Source organism: Vombatus ursinus, unplaced genomic scaffold (assembly GCF_900497805.2).
Source record: "Vombatus ursinus unplaced genomic scaffold, bare-nosed wombat genome assembly UNPS02014832.1, whole genome shotgun sequence".
NCBI classification, from domain to species: domain Eukaryota; kingdom Metazoa; phylum Chordata; class Mammalia; order Diprotodontia; family Vombatidae; genus Vombatus; species Vombatus ursinus.
The window spans coordinates 25,611,493-25,627,047 of NW_020954610.1; positions in this window are offsets into that span (position 1 = coordinate 25,611,493).

The following is a 15,555-nucleotide window of genomic DNA, read 5'->3' on the forward strand; positions in this document are numbered from 1 at the left end:
AGCAAACTCCAATTCAGCAAACCAGTGGGAGATTCTGAACCCTAGTGTGGTGGAGTAGGCAAACACCAACACCAGGAGCCCCCATGTGCCTTGCCATAGCCAGGAGAATTGGCAGACTCCAGCTCTAAGAACCACCATGTACTTCAGTGGAGCCCCAGGAAATGCAAAAACACCTCACTGGGCCTCAGTAAATATCAGACACCACCACTATGACCCCAGCTCAGTACCAGGTAAGCTGTCAGACCTCTATCGCCTCCAGCAGTGCTAGCCACCCTCCACCCCACCCTCTCAGCACAGTACCAGACACAAGGTCCCCAAACAAGAGATACATAGGATTATAAAATGTAAAATGGATAATTTTGGCCATATTACATTAAAAAGCTTTTGTACAAACATAATGAAACTAAGATTAGAAGGAAAGCAGAAAGATGGGAAACAATCTTTACAGCAAGTATCTCTGATAAAGGCCACATTTCTCAAATATATAGAAAACTGAGTCAAATTTACAAGAATACAAGCCATTCCCCAATTGATTAATGGTCAAAGAATATGAACACTCAGTTTTCAGATGAAGAAATCAAAGTTATCTACAGGCATATGAAGAAGTGTTCTAAATCACTTTTGATTAGAGAAATGCAAATTAAAACAACTCTGAGGTACTACCTCACACCTATCAGATTGGCAAATATAACAAAAAAGGAAAATGCTGGAGAAGATGTGGGAAAATTGTGACACTAATGCATTGTTGGTGGACTTGTGATTCAACCACTCTGGGAGCAATTTGGAACCTAAAGGGCAACTGAACTATGCATACCCTTTGATCCAGCAATACAACTACTAGGTCTATGTCCCAAAGAGATCATAAAAAAAGGAAAATGGACCTACATGTACAGAGATGTTTATAGCACTCTTTTCCCAGTAGCAAAATATTGGAAATTGAGGGGATGCCCATCAATTGGGGAATGGCTAAATAAGCTACAGTATATGAATGTAATAGAATACTATTTTGCGATAAGAAATGATGAACAGGTAGATTTCAGAAAAACCTGGGAAGACTTGGACAAATTGATGCAAAGTGAAATGAGCAGAACCAGGAAAATATTGTATACAGTACCAGCAACATTATGTGATTGTTAACTATGAATAACTCAGCTCTTCTGAGCAACACAATGACTCAAGATAAGTACAAAGGACTCATGAAGGAGAATGCTATACATATCTAAATAAGGAACTGATGGATTCTGAATGCAGATTGAAGCATATTTTTTTCACTTTATTTCTTGTGGTTTTTTTTTCCCTTTTGATCTGTTTCTTCTTTCACAACTGTGACTAATGTGGAAATATTTTTACATGATAGCACTTGTATAAACTACATCAAATTGCCTACTATTTTCAGAAGAGGAGAGGGGAGGAAAGAAAAGAGAAAACTTTGTAACTCAAAATCTTGTAAAAATGAATGCTAAAAGTTTTCTTGACATGTAACTGGGGGAAAATACCATTCAAACTATTTGCTCTTAGTCTGTCTAGACTCTCACTGCTACAATGGATAGGCTATGACACATTTTCTATCTCTGTCCCTGTATCATATGGGTTGTGTGATCCTGGGTTAGTAAAGTAACTAACCCAGAAAATGTGTCATTAGTTACTTTACCTCTCCATGATTTAGGTAACTAACTCTCTCAGAATATGTTGCAGAGAAAGTGCTGACCTGCAAGGGTAGTTGTTTAGTTGCTTCAGTTGGATCTGACTCTTTGTGACCCCATTTGGGGGTTTTCTTGGCAAAGATAATAGAGTGTTTGTCATTTCCTTCTCCAGCTCATTTTACAGATGAGGAAACTGAGGCAAAAAGATTAAGTGACTTGTCCAGGATCATATAGCCAGTAAGAGTCTGAGGCTGAATTTGAACATGGGTCTTCCTGACTTCCGAACCGGTGTACTATCCACTGAGTCGCTTACCTGCACTATACTGGTAGAGATTAGACCAAATAAAAATTCAGTCTAGTCCCTATCCCTATCCTGTCTCCCTTTGTAGATTAGGAGGTCCAGGGAGATAGTGTATTGAACATTATCTTTTCTCCTTCCTTATACCCTTGTTTAAATTTGCTTTTATTAAAAATGTAGGAATTTTACCTTGTTTATTGATGTAGTTTGAAAGAAAAGATGACAAATCTAATAAAATCTAATGGAAAAAGTACTGATTAGAGTCAGAAGATATGGGTCCACAGCCTACCTCTGATACCTGTGGGACTTGAAGTTCCCAGGGTCTAAGTGTACTCCATGTTTAAAATGAAGGGTTCAGGCTAGATGTATTCCAAGGTCCCTTTCACTTCTAAGGTCTATGATCCCATTGTGTCTGAATCCTGTGTGAGTTCCCTAGCAGCCTTGGGGAGATTTTTTTGCAGGTGTCAAGGAACTCAACTATTCAGTCATATATTATTTAAATGAGTCTTACTGGATGATTTTCCCCTTCTGTTAAGTTACTGTAGTGTGGGAAGGGCTAGGTTTATTCAGCAGCAGAAAGAGCAATGTAAGATAAAGTATTCAAGAAGGCAGGTTGGGGTGGACATGAAACCTGCCAATGTTGGACTCTCCCGCTTCTGTGAGAGAACTTTCTGAACTTTAAGCCCAGGCTAGCCTTTTCTTCCATTACCTCCCAGACAGCCAAGCATAGTTGGATTTTTACTATCCATTATGGCATGCCCTGAGGATGTGTCCACTCTCTCACCTTACTCCTTTTCTTTCCTCCATTGCTTTATCAGAAAAGAAGAAATAGTCCCCTGGCTCTGTTCTGTTTTTCACTGTAGTCAGAAAACTTGGACACTGGAAAGAAACAAATTTGCAAGGGTTGACCACCAGGTGGTGCTAATAGCCATTATCCGGGTCCTGTTCAAAACTAAGCATCAGGAGACGGGTTTGGACTTAGCTCACCCTGATGTTTTGCATAAGGATCCGAATGGGCGGAAATACTGAGGAAACAAACTTAGTTCTCACAGCGTGGCCTTCTGTTCTTCAGCTTTTGTTAGGGCCCTGCTCTGGACCTCTGCCCTCCTGTAGGGGAGTTGAGACGCCTGGAGGTTATTACCTGCCCAGGAGTGCCTGGGCTTACCCAGAGACGCATGACGTTTACCAACCGTCGAATGGGCACTGGGAGGGCCTCTGTAACAGGACGGAGCTCCACCTACGAAGGAGGAACGGAGGAGGAGCACGGGCGTAGGGGGGAGGAGTTCGGGGGAGTTGAGGGGCAGCGAGGAGGGGTGGGAGTTAGGACTTGGGGCAGGGAGCGAGCAGAGCAAGTTTAGTTTAGCAAGCAATGTAATCAATAAAGACACAACTGCCAACTCGGGTGTTCTGTCTAGTCATTCCCCTCTCACCACAGGGGGGCCGGAGACGTCCAAAGACTGCGGGGTGAGTATGCAAGCGAAGGCTTGGGTGGGATAGCTGACTAAGTGCACTACGTCAGGTAGGGGACCCACCGGCACACAACAAGCTTTGCCTCTGTGTGTGTGAGTCAGTAATGACTTGTTAAGAAGCACAAAGTTTTATAGCTCTATCTCATCAGAAATCAGTTCTGAGCCACTACCAACCCACCTTGACTTATCTCCTTCCTGAACTTGCGTTAGTCTATTGAATCTTGTTTTAAGACCCTGGCATAGTGGAATTGAGTTTTCACAAACAGAAGACAAATATGCTTGGACAAACATACTGACAGTTCTTGCTATACATAAATTTGCATTACATAAATTCAATTTTATAGACAGAATTCTGAAAGACATCTACATTCCAAAAAAATGTGAAAATTTCTTATACAAAGCAGACACTGTTTGGTAAGACTGTATGATGCAGGCAGTATAAACTGTGGTAGGAAGTTGAGAAGCATCTGTGTGTCTGCAGACAGTGAGTGATACTGTGTCTAACAGTGATCCTTACAGTTTCATCATGGCTGATGGCAAACATGCTCTTGAGGGGAAAAGTGAACTGCTTCTTAAGCGTAAGTTAAAAGACTTTAAAATAAAAATGAAAATAACTAGAAAATATGAACGAGGACAAAAATTGTCATCTATAGCATGTAAACTTATTTTCATGGTGTCAACTGTGAACACCAGAGTGAAAGATACTGCTGGGATAAAAGAGCACGGGAATGGCAGTGCTTGCATGAAGTTGTCTTATCTGTTGAAACAAAGAGAAGATGCTATTATAGAGATGGAGAAACTATTAACTATGTGGATAGAACATCAGACTCAGAAGAATATTCCTTTAAGTTTAATGATAATTCAAGGCAAAGCTCAAAGCCTCTTTGAAGTTTTAAACGTAAAGTACCCTGGGGGAACACAAGTATTAACAGCAAGCAGTGGTTGGTTGGCACGGTTTTAAAATCTTGTAGAATTCCATAATGTACAAGTGTCAGTAGAAGCTACTAGTGCAGGCTCTGAAGCAGCAAAGAAGTCCCCAGAGTTCCTGCAAAAAACTAATAAATGAAGATCCCTACTTGCCAGAGCAAATCTTTAACATAGACAAAAACTGGCCTATTTTATCAAAGGATGCCATCTTGAACCTACAACTTGGTGGAGGAAAAACTGTGCTGGGGCATAAAGCTTTCAAAAAGTTACTCTTCTGCATGGAGGGAATGCATCTGGTACTTCCAAATTGACACCTGTTTTTATGTACCACTCAGAAAATCCTGGAGCATTGAAAGGAATCAGCAAGGCAACACTATTTGTGCATTATTTTGCTAACCCTAAGGCCTAAATAACCCTTATATTTGAACAACGGTTTATGCACTGCTTCATTCCAGAGGTGGAGAAGTTTTGTTATGATAATGATATTCCTTTCAAGATTTTACTTATTTTGGTTAATTTCCCAGGTCACCCTCCCCATCTGAGTGATTTTGACAAAAATGTAAAAGTGGTTTACCTTCCTCCTGACACTACTTCATTATTACAACCTGTGGATCAGGGAGTGATCTTGAATTTCAAGGCCTATTGAATTGTAGGCAATTGCAGCTTTGGGTACAGATACGGACTTGACATTGAGAGATTTCTGGAAGTCCTATAATATTTACCATGTAATCTGGAATATTGCTAAGGCATGGGAAGATGTAACAGAAGCATATATGAAGAGAGTTTGGAAAAAAGTATGCTCCCAGTTCTTTCCTGAATTTTATGTATTTGACGGTGATGAGACACTTGAAGAAATGAGTAACAAGATAGTGAATTTAGCACAAGAATTGGAGCTAGAAATGGATGAGAAAAATGTGGAGGAGTTGGTTGAGTTCCATGAAGAAGAACTGTCAAATAAGGATCTGATTGAGCTGCTTGCTGTAAAGATTGCAGAAGAAGAAAGGGAAGCTTTGGAACCTGAGGTCAAACCAAAAAGGTTCACAACGAAACAGGTGGTAGAAGCATTTCATCATTTGAGTGAATTTTTTCTTGTATTGAAAAGATGCATCTAAATACTTCAAGACTTTTAAAAGTTCAAAGACTAGCTGAGGATAACATTGCTTGTTGTCATTAGATATACGATGAAAAGAGAGCCACTGTTCAAACATTTCTCAAGACCTTCATAAAAAAAAGATATGAGGTCAACCAGCAGTGATAAAGGTTAGGTGCAGTGGGTGGGGAAGGGGCAACACACTGCACACCTATGTTAACTTTACAGTACAGTGCATATGCTACCGCTAACTTTACCTTTCATTTCATAATTCTATTATCATGGTACAATATTTAGCATGTCTTTATTTTAGCACATTTTATGACTTGGGTAAAAGTACTTTATGTATGCCTTTATTATGTAAGCTAAATGAAGTAGATAGGGGCAAATTCACATTATATAAAAATCGCTTCACATAAAGGTCCATGGAATGGTCCACTTATGTAAAGCAAGAACTGTCAATAATTGTTTTTATTCCATATTGAATCAATAAGCAAAAAATTGTAGATAATAACATTAAAACAATGTATAATAAAATATCTACCAAGGAATTTAGAGCCCACCATTCTCTTAGTCTTCAAATGTCCCTAAGCAAAGACCTAGTTCAATCCAAGACATCTACAAGTACAACTTGAGTACTCCTTTGAACAACGGCATTAAAAAAAATCCATAATTTCCACAGGATGTTCTACTCATGATTCAAGCAGAGCTGGTCCTAAGATAAAGACACTGAAGTTCTGAATTTAGGATCTCAGCTCTGTCTGGAGTGTGGAACATTGCATCCAGTGTGCTTTCTGTAGTCTCAGCTATCCAGTTAGTGGCAGGGATCTTCAGCCTCTCCTGGCTGCATGCAGCTAGCCCATCGTGGAGCAGCATGAGTGCACTTCGTACCTGGCCCTGGAACTGAGAAGCTAACCAATGGCCCTGCTGCCCTGACCAGTCTCCTCCTGACCTTGAGCACTCAACACCTCTATTTTCATACCTATCTGCAGATAGGCAGATTTGCTCTTGATATAAAGAAATTTTCTAACAATTAGAACCATCCAAAAATGGAATGGGCTGCCTTTGGAGAGTGCCCCAGTCTCCCCACCTCACTTGAAGTCTTTAAGTGAAGGTTGAATGACTACTTGCAAGGTTGTTGTAGAGGGGATTCTAAGTCAAGTGTAGGTTGGACTACTAGGTCCTTTCCAACTCAGTCTCCACTTTTGTGCTCTCTCAGACTATTTCATTTTTAGATCAAAAATAAAATGGAAGGAATACATTTTAGAAAAGCAAACAATGCAGTGGAAAATATGTTCAGCTTTGCATAAGAAGGCATAGATTTGAGAATCACTTCTGACCCATGATAGCTAACATTTATATGGTGCCTTAAGATTACTACAGATGAGCAGAATAGTGTTGGTACTGCCATTCTAAATACTTCTTCTTATTATTACAACTAATATTAGAGAGCATTGTATAGCACTTTAAGATTTGCAAAGCACTGTATAAAAACTACCTCATTTGACGGTAGTTGCTATTATCCCCATTTTACATTGAGGAAACTGAGGCAAATGTTAAGTCTTCGGGTTTGAGGCTGGATTTGAACTTGGGTTTTACTGACTCCAAGTCTGTCCACTACATTTCACATACTAGTTTAAGTGAACTTGTGTAAATCATTTTTTGAATTTGTCTCCTCATCTGGAAAATGAGGACAATTATGTTTGTACAGCTTCAGAATTAGGGTTTTATAAGCAAAATACTCTGTATATTATAATAGTATGAATTGTGAGTCATTATTAATATCAAACACAATAAAATAAAGCTATGTTTTATCTTAGAAATATATCTTATATAGGTATATCTTATTAGAAATAACCAATGAAAATATATAACCTATTGCTTTAATAATAATCTGACCAACATAAACCATCAAAGACCTTGACCCATGAAGAAAAAAAAATTTTAATGACAATCTATTCTAGTAAATTTATAGGAAACAGCAAGAAAACAAGGAGTTCTTTTGTATACTGAAACTCTAAGCCAAAGGTAAGCATACAGGTAAGAAAGGTGATTTCAGAAGCAAAGGAAAGGAAAAGATTTTTCTACTTAAAAACAAGAGTATTACAAACCACAGACATGAAAAAATAAAAGGACAAACAAAGGGAAATAATGTTTAAAAGGTAGAATAAACCAAGTCCTAGATCAGAAACCTAGAGGATATATTAAATTGCAACCTTGGTGGGTGGGCCAAAAGAAAGGGTTATGTTTTTAAATCCCACTTGGCTTCCTGCATGGCTCTCTTTATGGAGGGCACAATATGCAATGACTTTCCTCCTGCAGACTGGATTGTATTAAAGTGTAAACAGAAACACCTGTTCAAAGTACCCCAGTTTCAGCCTGTCACCAAGTTTTGGCATCACTGCTTTTTTTTTTCTTTTTTGGCACCAAATGTCACAATCCAGAGGAGAATTATTGAGGGGAGCCTCTGATCCCCACTGAGAAGGCCATCTCTTGTGACAAATCTATGCCAAGACTGGGCTGAGATTTTAATATCGCCACCAAATGTCCAACAGCCAACCATGGATGGAAATATGATTCTTTAGAAGAGTTGCCACTACCAGCATAGTCAGCAGAAAGAAAGCTGTCTTTTCAAGTCACTGAACCAGAGAATGGACTTTTAATAAGATCAACAAAATCTTCATCCAACAGCAAAGTGAAAAACAACTCCTGTCCTAAGAAAACCCCATTATAGTATTACTAAGTATTCAGAATTTTTCTGTGGTTCAGGTGGACAGACATTCACTTTCTACTAGGCACTGAGAGAATACAAAGATGAATAAGACATATTACCTGCTCTCAGGGAGCTTACAATATAGTAAGTCACATAAGACCAGTACCTAACTAGCTAGTGTTAATTATGATAGAGACAGTGTTGCATAATGGATAGGGATAGGAAACTGACCTTGAGCTAGGAAGTCCTGAATTTAAGTCTTGTTTCTGATGTTGGCAGGGTGACTCTGCCCAGGTTACTTATTTTGTCAGTCCTCTATGCACAAGGTGTCAAACTAGCACCTGTAAAACTCCAGAATTGGGCCAAATAAGATTAAAATGTAATTGGAAAATGTTTAACAAAATAAAAAAGCAATGCATCATTATTAAAATTAACTTGTGGTTTTCCAAGTCAATATGAGGCAAGCAGGGATCCAAACAGAGTTTGCTACCTCTCCTCTCTCATAACTCTATTAATTGCAGAGAAGGCATTGACTAAGATTGCTGGAGAGAATTTCCTTATCCAGAAGTTCCCTATAAAAATGAAATCACAGTTCCAACCAATGTCTTTGGATTAACTAACTATGATACCAGGCACAATGTGCTAAATTGGCTAATGGCCGTTTATGGTAGCTTCAAAGAGAGAAGTATTATTTCTAGCCCCAGGAGAATCAGGAAAGGCTTCATGGAATAGCTGGCATTTGAATTTGGCCTTGAATGATGGATAGAAATAAGAAAGTTAAATCACTATTCATATGAAGAGCTTTTCTGGGGGACCGACTAAATGAGCTAAATAACTTTCTCATTCTTTTCCAAAAACAAAACAAAATGAAACAAAAACCAAACCCACTGAGCCTAATATCTATTTAGTTCAGTTTTTTTTTAATGAACATTTCCTCAGTTTTTTTGAGTTCAGGCTTCCTGTCCCTCAATCAAATAAAACTATTATTAAGAAAATGTTCAATACTGTTTTTCATTAGGTATCAATGAGTTTTAACATCAACTGTATGATGATAATAGATTTGCAGTGTGCTTTACAAATATTCCCATTTGATCCTCAAAACAACCCTGTAAACGTAGGGGTTATTATTATCCCTATTTTACAATTCTGAAGAAACTGAGGCTGAGAGGTTTGGTGATTTACACCATTAGCCAATGTCATTAAGTAGTTGGGTCACTGGGACCTAGCTTTTGTGGCAGGATGGAGGGCCCACAGACAGCCAGCTCCTGCATGCCACTTGAGGATAGGGTGGGAGGCCCCAGTGTGCTAGGCCAGGGGTGAAGGGCAAGCAGTCACTCAGATCCATCTGAGTATTTTAGTGTATCTTTTTCACTTCTCCTCTTTTCAACATTCATAAAAATCACCGATGTTGTCTCTCATCTTTCTTGTATTCTGTCTTTCCTTATCAGTAAGAAGCTATGGCAAGAATCTCTGCTTACCACTCTCCAAGAAGACAAGGACTAAACTCTTGAAGTTTATTATAATACTATTAGCTATAGAGAAAAATCATATGCCCTATCCAAATGGGGTTGGATTACTGAAGCATCAAGAGAGCTGTGTTTTAAGATCATCTCACTAACCAAGTTGTCTTGGAACATGTACCCTAAGATAAACATTACATGGGGAGGGCTCACAGTCTTGGCTTTATTATCCTAGAAGGTTGTATTATTTATTCCCTTTGGTCAACACAGCAGAATAATAAGGGAAAATGGAGAGGATGGAATTGGTGTGCCATGTATAATTTCAACATAAAACTGATTTTAAAAGGTCAAGGAAAAAACACTTTAAATGAATAATTTGTATCAACTTATCCCTATAAATAAAAATCCCTCTTTGTATTGATAAAAAAAAATGAGTCTATATGTCAGCAATAGAATTTGTTTCTTTGAATTAAAAAAAAAGTCAAATTGATGTTTTTCAGCTTTCTCATCTGTTTCCCCTACCCACCTCCTTAAAATCAATTATTAATCCAAAAGTGGTTTTGTTGCTAAAATATAATTAATTATAAAATGCTTTTTTTGCTCTCTCAACTCTCTTATATCATAATAGGGAAACATACACATATCATATATATGTATGTATGTATATATGTATACATATGTATATTTAAGCTCTTGGTACAAAGACAAACAGTACGTAGCAACACAAATAACATTTATAAATATAAGTGACAATTTTAATAGCTTTGACTTACCTTCAATTGTTTTTGTTCTTTTATTGTTAAAGCTAACATTTCTAATACCATATTGACCAACAGTGGTGATAATGGACATCCTTGTTTCAAAGAATTTTTATTGGAATGCTTCTAGCTTATCCCCATTACATATAATGCTTGCTGATGGTTTTAGATAGATGCTACCTATCATTTTAAGGAAGACTTCATTTATTCTTATGCTCTCTGGTGTTTTTAATAGGAATGGGTGTTGTATTTTGTCAAATGGTTCTGCATCTATTGAGATAATAATATGATTTCTGTTAGTTTCTTTGTTGATATGGTCAATTATGCTGATAGTTTTCCTAATATTGAACCAGCCCTGCATTCCTGGTAGAAATCCTACCTGGTCATAATGTATTATCCTCGAGATTTGTTGCTGTAATTTCTTCGCTAATATTTTATTTAAAATTTTTGCATCTATATTCATTAGGGAAATTGGTCTATAATTTTTTCCCCTCTGTTTTGGCTCTTCCTGTTTTAGATATCAGTACCATATTTGTAGCATAAAAAGAATTTGGTAGGACTCCTTCTTCACCTATTTTCCCAAATAGTTTATGTAGTGTTGGAATTAATTGTTCTTTAAATATTTGATAGAATTCACTTGTAAATCCATCTGGCCCTGGAGAATTTTGCTTAGGGAGTTCATCGATGGCTTGTTCAGTTTCTTTTTCTGAAATGGGATTATTTAAGTATTTTATTTTCTCTTCCCTTAATCTGGACAATTTATATTTTTGTAAATATTAATCTATTTCACTAAGATTGTCAAATTTATTGGCATACAGTTCAGTAAAATGGCTTCTCATTATAGTTTTAATTTCCTCTTCATTGGTGGTGAATTCACCATTTTCATTTTTGATACTGGTAATTTGATTTTCTTCTTTCTTTTTTTTAATCAAATTAAACAAAAGTTTATTTATTTAATTTTTTTTTCCATAAAACCAGCTCTTAGTTTTATTTATTAGTTCAATAGTTTTCTTAATTTCAATTTTATTAATCTCTCCTTTGGTTTTCAGAACTTCTAATTTGGTATTTAATTGGGGATTTTTAATTTGTTCTTTTTCTAGTTTTTTTTAGTTGCATGCCCAATTCATTGATCTCTTCTTTCTCTATTTTATTCAGGCAACCATTGAGAGATATAAAACTTCCCCTAAGAACCACTTTCACTGCATCCCATAAGTTTTAGTATGTTGTCTCATTATTGTCATACTCTTGGATGAAGTTATTGATGTTTCTATGATTTGTTGTTTGACTCATTCATTCTTTAGGATTAAATTATTTAGTTTCCAATTCATTTTTAGTCTATCTTTCCATGGCCCTTTATTACATGTAATTTTTATTGCATCATGATCTGAAAATGGTGCATTTAACATTTCTGCCTTTCTGTACTGGATTATGAGGCTTTTATGCCCTAGTATGTGGTCAATTTTTGTGTAGGTGCCATGCACCATTGAGAAAAAGGTATACTCCTTTCTATCTTCATTCAATTCCCTCCCCACCCCCGGCCAGGTCAACCATTCTTGTTTATTTTGTGGTTAGATTTATCTAGTTCTGAGAGAGGGAGGTTGAGGTGTCCCACTGGTATAGTTTTGTTATCTATTTCTTCCTGTAACTCCCTGAACTTCTCTAAGAATTTGGATCTCACACCACCAAGTGGTGCATATAGTTTAGTAACGATATTCATTGTCTATGGTACCTTTTAGCAGGATGTAGTTTCCTTTCTTGTCTCTTTTAATTAGATCTATTTTTGTTTTTGCTTTGTCTGAGATCAGGATTGCTAACCCTGCTTTTTTTACTTCAGCTGAGGCATAATATATTCTACTCCAGCCTTTTACCTTTACTCTGAGTGTAGCCCTCTGCTTCAGATGTGTTTCTTGTAAACAACATATTGTAAGATTCTGGTTTTTAATCCACTGTGCTATCCACTTCCATTTTATGGGAGAGTTCATCCTATTCACATTCACAGTTATGATTACTATCTGTGTCTTTGCATACTATTTTCCCTATGTTTATGCTTTTCTCTCTTCTCCCTTTCCCTCCTCATTAGAGTGTTGCTTTCCACCACCGCCTCCCTCAGTCTACCCTCCCTTCTATTAGTCCCCTCCCTTTTATCCTGTTTATCCTTACTATTTCTTCCCTCCCTTCTTTTCACCCCTCCCTTTTTCTTCTTTTTCTTTTTTTTAGGCAATTGGGGTTAAGTGACTTGCCCAGGGTAGCACAGCTAGTAAGTGTCAAGTGTTTGGTCTGAGGCCAGATTTGAACTCAGGTCCTCCTGACTTCAGGGCTGGTGCTCTATTCACTGTGCCATCTAGCTGCCCCACCCCCTCCCTTTTCTTTTCCCTTTCCTCTCCTACTTCCTGTAGGGTAAGTTAGATTTCTACCCCTAACTGATTATGTTATTCCCTCTTTGAACCAAATCTGATGAGAGTAAAGTTCAAACAAGGCTCATCTCCCTCCCTTCTTTTCCTCTACTGCAATAGGTTTTTGTGCCTTTTCATGTGATGTAATTTATCCTTGTGTGCCTCCTACTTTCCTCTTCTCCCAGTACAATTCCTTTTCACCACTTAATTAGATTTTTTTTCATCACATCAAAGTCAACTTATACTCACACCCTCTGTCTATGTATACGCCTTTTAAATGTCATAATAACAATACAGTTCTCAAGAGTTACAAGTGTCATCCTCCCTGGTAGGGATGTAAACAATTTGCACTTATTAATAACATGTTGTTTTTTTCTTTTCTGTTTACCTTTTTATGCCTCTCTTGAGTCGTGTATTTGAAGATCAAATTTTCTGTTGAGTTCTGGTCTTTTCTTCAGGAAGGTTTGGAAGTCCCCTATTTCATTGAATGTCCATCTCCTCCCCAGAAAGATTATGCTTAATTTTCCTGGGTAATTGATCCTTGGTTGTAATCCAAGTTCTTTTGGTTTATGGAATATCGTATTCCACGCCCTCTGATCTTTTAATGCATAAGCTGAAAGGTCCTGTGTAATCTTGACTGTAGTTCTATGATATTTAAATTGTTTCTTTCTGACTGTTTGCAGTATTTTCTCTTTGACCTGGTAATTTTGGAATTTGGCTACAATATTCCTTGGCGTTTTCAATTTAGAATCTCTTTCAGGAGGTGATTGGTGGATTCTTTTGACTATTTTACCCTCTGGCTCTAGGACCTCAGGGCAGTTTTCCTTGATGATTTCTTGAAAGATGCTGTCCAGACATCTTTCATTACAGCTTTCGTGTTTTTAAATGTCTCTCCTGGATCTATTTTCCAGGTCAGTTGTTTTACTAGTGAGATCTTTTACATTTTCTTCTATTTTTTTTCATTCTTTTGTTTCTGTTTCACTGATTCTTGATCTATCATACAGTCATTTCTTTTTTTAGATTTTGTACCTCTTTTTCTATTTGCCTCATTTCACTTTTTAAGGCGCTCTTCTCTTCAGTGAGTTTTTGTGCCTCTTTTTCCATTTGGCCAATTCTACTTTTTTTTTTTGGTGAGGAAATTGAGGTTAAGTGACTTGCCCAGAGTCACATAGCTAGTGAGTGTTATGTGTCTGAGACTGAATTTGAACTCAGATCTTCCTGACTCCAGGGCCGGTGCTTTATCCACTTCGCCACCTAGCTGCTCCTGCCAATTCTACTTCTTAAGGAGTTGTTTCCTTCAGTGTACTTTTTTCCATTTGGCCAATTGTATTTTTTAAGAAATTGTTTTCTAAGGTGGCAGCTAGGTGGTGTAGTGGATAGAGCACTGACCCTGGAGTCAGGAGGAGCTGAGTTCAAATCCAGTCTCAGACACATAATACTTAGTAGCTGTGTGAACCTAGGCAAGTCACTTAACTCCCATTGCCTAGCAAAAAAAGAAAAAAAAGAAAGAAAGAAATTGTTTTCTACAGTCAATTTTTGTACTTCTTTTTTCCTAGCTATTGACTCTGTCTTCTGAAATGGACGGGCCGAGAGTAACCAGACACACGCCAAATTAGAAAATAGAGAGCATTTACTGGAGCCGGCCGGAGACTGTCCCCTGGATGCAATCCTAGGAGAAAACAGTGCCAGGCAAGAGAAATAACAAAGCTTTATACCCAACAGTTTTCAATCGTAGATACTAATCCTTTGATGTAGTGAAATTTACAATTGTGGATTGGCGATCCTTTGAGGCAGGGGAATTTACAATTGTGGATTAGCAATCCTTTGAGGTAGGGGAATTTACAATTGTGATTAGCAATCCTTTGAGGTAGGGACTAAGGAGGTCAGGCTAGGTTTGTGACAACTCAGTCCACTTCATCTTCCATACCTCTCATTTCTTTTCCCAACTTTCCTTCTCCCTCTCTTATTTTACTTTTAAAATCCTTCTTGAGCTCTTCCAAGAAGGATTTTTGGTCTGGAGACCACTTCATATTCCCCTTTGAGGTTTCAATTGTGGGTATATTGACAATGTTGTCCTCTTCTGAATTTGTGCCTTGATCTTCCATGTTTCCATAATAAGAATCTATGGTCATTGTCCGTTTCTGCTTTTTGCTCATGGTGTTTGCCTATTTTCTGACTTTTAAAAAAAAAATTGAGCTCTACTGCTGCAGCACAGGAGGCAATGAGCCAAGCTTTTTGTTCTGAGAGCCCTGGACCTGGTCACTGGCTTTGTGTGCTGGGGCCTCAGATACTGGCAGTTGGAAGCTGTAGGATTCTGGCAGCTTACCTGGTGCTGGGGGGTAGGGAGTCTGGCGCCTGGGGGTGCCTGCTCACCCGGGCTTTGCACTCCTTTCTTGGCTCATGCTCATCTGGGCCTTGCACTCTAATGTTTAGCTCCTGCTCTCTCTAGCCTTGCAAAGGGATGTTTCACTTCTGGAGGCTGTCTGTCAGCCTGGAGCTTTGCCTCCTGGAGCTGTGCTTCCTGGGATTGTGTTGAGTCACCTGGAGATTTGGCTGCTAGAAAAGACGTCTGCATGTGGTGGTATTCCAAGCTGGTGTCTACTGGTTCCCCTGCCTGTACTGAGGTACTCAGGGGATCCTGGTATTGGTGCTTGTCTGCTCCACTACCCTGGGGCTCAGGATCTCCCTTGGTATGCTAAGGTGGGGCTTGCTGCTGGCTTGCTGGGACACCTCCCCCACAGCAACAAGGGCCTTTCCCATTAATCCACCTCTGCTTCCTGAGCTACAAGATTGCTGCACGGCCA